General features: G+C 36.2%; 1 non-coding gene across 1 annotated transcript; it reads right to left on the bottom strand.

The window, feature by feature from the left end:
• Positions 1–8,730: 8,730 nt before the first annotated feature.
• LOC128289717 (small nucleolar RNA R71) lies at positions 8,731–8,837 on the bottom strand. The gene has a single exon (XR_008279362.1). It is a non-coding gene; the product is annotated as a small nucleolar RNA R71 (small nucleolar RNA).
• Positions 8,838–9,291: the final 454 nt, after the last annotated feature.

Here is a 9,291-nt window from a genome sequence, read left to right as displayed (position 1 = left end):
GAATTCGTAGCCAAATGTTTAATATGTCAACAAGTGAAAGATGAGCATCAGGTGCCTTCAGGGTTATTACAGCCAATCAATATACCGGAGTGGAAATGGGAAAGGATTACCATGGACTTTGTAACGGGATTGCCTATGTCACCAAGAAAGAAAGATGCCATTTGGGTAGTTGTTGACAGGTTAACAAAATCGGCACATTTTATACCGGTACGTATGGACTTCTCATTGGATAAATTAGCCGAATTGTATATCTCTAAAATTGTTAGATTGCATGGTGTACCGATTTCTATTGTTGCTGATAGAGATCCTCGGTTTACATCCTGATTTTGGTATAAATTGCAAGAAGCACTGGGAACACAGTTGCATTTTAGTACTGCATTCCATCCTCAAACTAATGGTCAATCAGAATGGGTGATCTAGATATTAGAAGACATGTTACGGTGTTGTGTACTTGAATTTGAAGGTAACTGGGAAAGGTATTTTCCTAAAATAATAGCTACCAATTTAGTATTAAAATGGCACCGTATGAAGCTTTATATGATCAGAAATGTAAAACACCATTGTACTGGACAGAGTTCAGTGAAAAGAAGATTCATGGCATTGATTTAATTCGAGAAACTGAAAAAAAGGTAAATTTGAAACAAGACAGCCTGAAAGCACTTCAGACAGACAAAAGTCTTATGCTGATCTTAAAAGAAAGGAAATTCAATTTAAGATTGGTGATAAGGTATTCTTGAAAGTGTCACCCTGGAAGAAAGTTCTCCGTTTTGGTCGTAAAAGAAAATTAAGTCCTCGGTTTATTGGACCATATGAGATCATTGAAAGAATTGGACTGGTAGCTTATCGGTTAGCATTACCGCCAAAACTTGAAAGAATTCACAATGTTTTTCATGTGTCAATGTTAAGACGGTATCGGTCGAACCCATTACATGTTATCTCTCCAACAGAAGTAGAAATTCAGCCCGACATGACATATAGTGAGGAACCAATTAAGATCTTAGCACGGGAAACAAAAGAATTGAGAAATAAAAAGATAGCACTGGTAAAGGTTCTTTAGAAGAAACATGGAATTGAAAAAGATACTTGGGAACCTGAAGATATCATGAAAAGGCAGTACCCGAATCTTTTCACTAGTAAGATTTTCGAGGACAAAAATCCTTAAGGGGGGGAGAGTTGTAACAGCGCAATTTCAGTGAAATCGAAATAGTGGTTTCGAGACCAAAAATTTGAGTCCGAAAAATGAAATTATTTAAATTTCATAAAATGATAGGTATTAAGATAGTAATATTGCATGAAAATTTTTATTGAAAATTTTTATCAATTATGTGTCTAATTGCAAAAAGGACTAAATTGAATAAAATGTCAAAGTTGAATTCTAGTAGTTATAAGGATTAAATAGCTATAGAATTAAAAATGAGAAGTCCTCATATGGCAATTAGACCATTGATGAAAAACATGTAGATATTTTTAATGAGTCATCCATGGAAAAATTGAAAAAGGTTAAGGACTAAATTGGCAATTGAATTAAATAAAGTATGACAAATGATTAAATAGAATTAAATCCATTTTATATCATCTTCTTCTTCCTAAAATAAATGAAAACCTTAGGAGAGAGAAAGGAAATTTCTCAAGCTTGATTTGGTAAATTCTATGTCCCGTTTTTAGTGATTTTTATATTTTTAAGATCGGGAAAGCTTAATTTCTTTATTTGGGTGATTAAATTGAAAGAAAATCAAAGTTTAGAAAATTACCCATGGATGAATATGCTGTAAATTGAAAGTTTTTGATAGAAAATGAAAGATTGTTGATAGATAAATCACTTTTACAATGTGATTTTTAGTGAAAACAAGTGTAGGGACTAAATTGCAAAGTAGTGAAATTCTAGGAAAAATTATGAAAATTATGGAATACATGTGCTGTAAAAGTTATATTGAAATTTTGAATAAGCTTGGAATAAAGAGTAAATTGCATGAATTTCAATTTCCGAGCCTAGGGACGAAATTGGAATTAATCAAAAGTTTAGGGGCAAAATGGTACTTTTTCCTAAAATGTGAAGTGGGCTTGATTGAATCTAAAAATCATAGAATTGATGATTAAATTTATTTATATAGATCCAAAAGTGTCGAATAAAGAAAAAGATCGAGGGAAAAAAAAAGTTTCGGATTAGTAGATACGATCAATTGTCGAGGTAAGTTCGTATAACTAAATTAAGCATGTAAATGTGTTGAATTGATTGTTGAATATTGTGCATTATGATTTGTAATTGGTATGTACATGTAATAAATCAATCTTGAGTTGTGATTTACATGTAAATGATGAAATATTACATGAATCTGTTTGAATATTGATTTTTGATTGGATATGAGATCCTGTATATGTTGCAGTAAAGGTTGTTCCGAAAGGGATAATCTTTTGATCTCATTAGGAAAAGGAATGTAACCCGAAAGGGTGATACTTGAAAAGGATTTATGTACCCAAATGGTACAACTTGAAAAGGTTATGTACACTTTTTGTATACCATATGAAAAGGAAAGGTATACTTTGTGTATACCAAATGAAAAGGAAATGTATACTTTGTGTATACCATATGAAAAGGAAAGGTATACTTTGTGTATACCACTTGAAAAGGAAAGGTACACTATATGTGTACACTTGAAAAGGTTATGTGCACTTTGAGTGTACAAATTGAAAAGGGCATGTACACTTCGTGTGTACCACTTGAAAAGGGAATGTGCACCTCGAGTGTACAACTAGAAAAGGAAAAATCCATTGGAAATTCAAAAATTCAACGGAAATGTATTAACAAGTGAAATAAGAAGAAATGACATGATGAGCTCATCTATGTATAATAAAATTTTTTTACTAACCAATTTTGGTTGAATGATTGTGTTTAGGTCATATTTGCTAGTTTGCTAAATTGATGGATAAATTGCTTTATGTGTGATTTACTTGTTATATATGAGTGGTAAGTGTAGTTTAGTTATATGAACTTACTAAGCATTAATGCTTACTAGGTTTATTTTTCCTGTTTTATAGTGCTCGAAGCTCGTGAAGGTTGGATTGGATTAGAGCTATCATCACACTATCAACTCCTTAATTTTGGTATAAACGATAAAGTCATTTTGATATAATGGCATGTATAGACTATTAAGGCCAAATGGTGTAGTAACATGTTTGTTTACAATCTAGCCATTGGAATGGCTAGTAATATATTTTGTGGTAATGTGGTATGTTCATGTTCAATAAGATACAAATCACCTGTCATAAAACTTGATTTACAAACCAATGTAAAGGTAAGCTTTAAAGTATGTTTAAAAGTTGGAAATGTTAGATTGAATGATGGAAATTAGTTGAAATGGATGGTATATATTTATAAGTTTTCATGCAGGAAAATGGTTAAGCTTGGGTGAGAAATAGGGCTAGGAAATGACCTTATTTTATCAACACGGGTAAGACACACGAGCATGTGTCTAGATCGTGTGTGACACACGGACAGCCCACGGGCGTGTGAAATGACCGTGTGTCCCCTGCATATTTAAATATGAAGTCAGGATAGTACACGGGCAGAAGACACGATCGTGTATCTTGGTCGTGTGAAGGACACGGGTTTCAAGAATGGTCGTATGTCAAAATCGTGTAAAATGGCATAAAAATGGTGAAAAATCAGTGTACCACACAGCCTAGCCACATGGGCGTATGCCCAGGCCGTGTACCCCTCGATACTTAAGAAATTGTAAGTCACAATTCCACATGGGCTGGCCACATGGCCATGGGATTCCCACAGGCTAGCCACACGGCCATGTCCCAGGCCACACGGGCGTGTGCCCCTATCTTCAAGGAAAAATTTTCAAAGTTGTCGGTTTAGTCCTGAACCATTTCCAAAGCATGTATTGGGCACTGTAGGCCCATATTAGGGACTTTAAGTTGAATATTTGAAAAGAATTGATTTGAAATACATATTTATAACTTGGTTGTGTATAATTGTTAGTGTATAAATCCGATAATGCCTCGAAACCTTATTCTAGTGACGGATACGGGTTAGGGGTGTTACAACCCAAGCCATTTAAAGATGCGTCACTATAAATAAAAAAATCTTTACCCAATTCTGGCTAAACTAGTATTAGATCTTCGGTCAAAAGGGCTTTCAACTGATCAAAACTTTTCTAACACTTTTCTAACCACTCGAACTTAACATCCTTCTGCAATAGCTTCGTCATCGGGGTTGTAATCATAGAGTAACCTTTCACGAACCATCTATAATAACCAGCAAGTCCCAGAAAACTTCAGAATTCAAAAATTTTTTTCTGAGGTTTTAATCAAGTATGGGTGAAATTTTACTCGGATCAACCCGAATACTCGATGCTGGTTCAATATGCCCGAAAACTGACTTCGCTTAACCAGAATTCACATTTACTGAACTTTGCATACAACTTTTTATCTCGAAAAGTCTGTAACACAAGTTCAGATGTTTGGCATGTTCGGTTTCATCACGAGAGTAAATCATGTCATCTATGAACACAACCACAAACCGATCCAGATATGGTCTAAAGATCCGATTCATCAAATCCATGAAAACAACAGGTGCATTAGTAAGTCTAAAAGGCATAACCAAAAACTTATAATGTCCATACCTCGTTCAAAAAGTAGTCTTCGGCACATCAGAGTCTTTAACTCGCAACTGATAGTAGCCTGATCCCAAATGTATCTTCGAGAACACTGTGGCTCCCTTCAATTGGTTAAACAAATTGTCAACCCGCGGCAATGGGTATTTATTCTTTATAGTCACCTTATTGAGCTGTCTATAATCAATGAACATTCTCATAGTTCCATTTTTCTTTTTCACAAACAACACTGGTGTACCCCATGGTGAGAAACTCGGTCGCGCAAACCTTCTATCAATCAACTCTTGTAACTGAGCTTTCAATTCTTTTAATTCTGTAGGTTCCATTTTGTACAGAGTTATAGATATTGGAGTCGTCCCAGGCATTAACTCAATACCAAACTCTACCTCCCAATTAGGCGGCAAACCTAGTAATTCTTTAGGAAACACATCCGAATACTTGCGTACAATAGGAACTGATTCAATGTTCCTTTCAGCCACTTTACTATCAAGCACATATGCAAAGTAAGCTTCACGGCCTTTTCTCACATATTTCTGAGCTAACATCGAAGAAATCACTGCTGGTAACCTATTCAGATCATTAGATTCAATCCGAATAATCTCATCATTCTAGCACCATAAATCAATGGTCTTTTTTTTGCAGTTTATAATAGCATCATGCAAAGTCAACCAATCCATATCCAAAATTATGTCAAACTCATCAAATGAAAACAACATCAAGTCAGTCAGAAAGCACGAATCTCGAACCATCAAGGGACAATTCTTACACACTTTGTCAACCATAACATACCGGCCCAAGGGGTTTGGCACTCTAATCACAAACTTAGTAGACTCAATAGATAAAGTCTTATTGAATACTAATGTCTCACACACATAAAAATGAGTAGAACCAGGATCAATTAATGCAATAACATTAGTATCATAAAGAGTGAATGTACCAAGAATGACATTTGGGGATGAAGCCTCCTCACGTGCGCGAATAGCATAGGCTCTGGCAGGTGCACGAGCCTCAGATCTGACTGCTGTATCTTTAGTCCCTCTCTGACTGCCACTCGCATTACCCACATTTTTGGGTGGTCTACCTCGAGCTGCAGTATTACTCGATCTCGTATTCTACACTGGATTTTCTTTAGCTAACACTGGGCAATCACGAATATATTGATCCATCGATCCATATTTAAAAAAGCCCGATCATGCAACCTGCAACTGTCGGGATGTCATTTGCCGCAATGTTTACACTCAGGTTGATTTGATCTGACATTCCCCACACTAGCTACTAAGGTAGCTCTCGAGTATAGAGGTGGTCTACTCTGATCCCATCTAGAATAACCCGAAGTGGCTTTGGACAGGCTGAAATCATCCCGAAACTTCTTTGGTGCCGACTGGAATGACTTACCGGATGTTCTTTTACATGCATCTCTAGCTTCAAAGTCAGCTTTTCTTTTCTCTTTCCCAAGCTCTTCAGCTTTGCAGGCTCGCTCAACCAGTACCACAAACTCTTTTATCTCAAGTATGCCAACTAACAGTTTAATGTCTTTGTTCAGTCCATCTTCAAATCTTTTACACATTATGGTTTCGGTAGAAACACACTCTCGGGTATACCGATTGAGTCTCACAAATTTCTGCTCATACTCTGTCATGGTCATCCGACCCTGTTTCAGCTCCAGAAATTATTTTCACTTCTGGTCAATAAATCTCTGGAAATAACCCAGGATTAATCCCAACATCTTTGAAAACTTTGAAAAATGCCACTTGAAGCAGGGCACATGCTCGTGTAGCCATTATGACATGGCTGTGCTGAAGGCCCTTGTGGTTCACACGGCTTAAGCACAAGGGGACACGCTTGTGCCCTGAGCCCGTGTGAATTACATTCCAAATTCAAACCTACAGGAGTTTTCACATTGCCTGACACACGCCCGTGTCCATGGTGTAACAAACCTTACCCGTATCTGATACCGGGACAGGGTTCGAGGCGTTACCAGACTTAAACATTCACAAACATGCAAAACCAGGCCACAAAATTTTTTCCAAATTAAAACTTTTCAAACACACGCGTATCGTCCTGATAAGTCACAATTTATACATATTTTTATCCCATGCTTAGCACATTTTTGGATGAATTATCATTAGATTTTTGGAATTTGGTGCTCCTAATCCTTTAATTTCATATTTTATGCTTAGGTGAACATAGGAGAGTAAAAAGAGTGAGAAATGGGCCAAAAACGGAGAAAATGGGTCAACGTGGGAAATCAACAAGGCCTGGACTTCTTCACACGGGTAGACCACACGCCCGTGTCTATTTAACAGAATCTAATACGGGTTGAAGCACTTGCACATGGGCATGGTACACGGCCATGTCCCTGTCAAGCCCAAGTCTAGTTCTGTTCAGAAAAGGCCACTTTTGAGGGTTTGGAAGCATTCTAAAGCCTATATAAACACCATAGAAGGGCACATAGAATAGGACACGGAGTAGGAGGCAAGGAATTACTCAAAGAAAGCCGATTGATCCATTTCAGAAGCTGGATTCTCCTTCAAGATTGAAGATCTCCCTTCAATTTCCTTCAGGGTTTTTGGGTTTTCTTTATGTTTTGTTATTATTATTCTTCTGCGATTTTTTCTTTTACACATATGAACTAAATCCCCTAAATACCTAAGGGGGATGAAACCTAAGACTGATCTTGTTACTATTTTCTGAATTATATGATAAATACTTGATTTGTTCTTAATTATGTGTTCTTAATTCTTAATTTAATATTCCAGGATATTGAGTCAAGTATTGATGTGCTTATTCGGAGAAGCAAAAGTCTCTGTCTAAGAGTAGATCTAGCATAATTAAGCGGAGTTGATTGCACCCCTAGACATAGGGTGATATAAATCTGCAGGATTAGGGTCAAACCTAATAAGGGAATCTATAGATCGAGTTAATGCAACACTAGGGGTTTTAATTAGAAAGAGATTTCAGTTAATCAGCCTAGGGTTAGACGTTGTTAGTCTCGAGAGAGATTATAATATAAATTAGGGATTTCTACAGATCGAGTCAAGTGAATAAATCATCTAGTTCAGAGTCAAATAACAAGTGAGGTCTAGGTGGATTCTTCCTTGGGTATTGTCTAAATCAATCAGTTTTCCCAAAATTATTTCCTCAATTTACTTTTTGTGCATTCTTAGTTTAGTTAATTAGTTTAGATAAAGTAAATCCCCTTATTTTTAAGCTAGATAAAAAAAATAAGGTTAATACTAGTACTTTTAGTTCTTGTGAGTTCGACATTCCGGTCTTGCTATAAGTTGTACTACTATTCGATAGGTGCGCTTACCTTTATCGTGATAATATTTAGTTTTAAGTACGATCAATCATAAATATAAAACTTATCACGCACATCAAGTTTTTGGCGCCGTTGCCCGGGAACAAGATATTAGGAACGCTTAATTTTTATTACTTTAGCCATTTATTTTATTGCAATTTAAATTTTATTTTTTTTAGATTACTAAATTTTCTTTTATTTACTTTTGGCAGGTTTTTATAGTTTATGACTAGAAGAAACCCGTCAAGACCATTACTTTTTCATAGTGAGATCGAAAGCGCAGCTCGTAGAAACCGAAGAGAAATAAGGCGAAGCCTACAATAAATAGAGGAAGGGCAAGAGGACGATATTCAACCCACAACCGAGGAGATGGCTGAAAATCAGGAAAATTCGCTACCTCCAGCGATTGCTGCTGATCCAGTAAATCAGAATCCTGCTCCTCGTACTATATATGATTATGCTAAACCTAATTTAACAAGAACTGAATCGAGTATAGTTAGGCCTGCTATTGCTGCAAATAATTTTGAACTGAAACCTAACACGATTCAAATGATACAATAGTTTGTTCATTTTGATGGTTTGCAAGATCAGGATCCAAACACTCACTTAGAGAATTTTCTGGAACTTTGTGACACTTTTAAAATCAATGGCATTTTTTATAATGCCGTTCACCTTTGATTGTTTTCCTTTTCGTTGAGGAATAAGGCTAAACAGTGGTTGAACTCGTTACCACGAGGGTCGATCACTACTTGCGAACAAATGACCGAATATTTTTTACTTAAATATTTTTCGCATGCTAAAACAACTAAATTGAGGAATGATATCTCTTCTTTTGTGTAAATGGATCTAGAAACTCTTTATGATGCATGAGAGAGATACAAGGATCTATTGAGAAGGTGCCCTCACCTTGGGTTACCACTTTGGCTACAGGTTCAAACTTTTCAAAATGGCCTGAATCCTTCGATTAGACAGATGATTGAAGCAGCTGCTGGTGGGCTATCAATAATAAGACACCTGAAGAGGCTTATGAATTTATAGAAGAGATGTCACTGAATAATTATCAGTGGCAAGTCATGAGGACAAAGCCAACGAAAGCGGCCGGTGTTTTTAACGTCAATTCGGTCACTATGCTCTCTAATCAGGTAGAACTTTTGAATAGAAAAATTGATGGTTTACTTGGTTCTTAAAAGGCTCATCCAGTAATGCAGTACGATGCAAATAGAGGTGGAACAAGCAATTCAGAATACCCACACTATAGCCACAACATGGAAAATGAGCAATTGAATTATATGGGTAATAATCCTCGACCTCAAAATAATCCTTATAGTAACAATTATAATGCAGGTTGGAGGAACCATCCCAACTTCT

This window comes from Gossypium arboreum, chromosome 2, assembly GCF_025698485.1.
Source record: "Gossypium arboreum isolate Shixiya-1 chromosome 2, ASM2569848v2, whole genome shotgun sequence".
In the NCBI taxonomy this organism is placed as follows: Eukaryota; Viridiplantae; Streptophyta; class Magnoliopsida; order Malvales; family Malvaceae; genus Gossypium; species Gossypium arboreum.
Note: the sequence above shows the minus strand (reverse complement) of the source record. Positions and strands in the feature narration are given on the sequence as shown.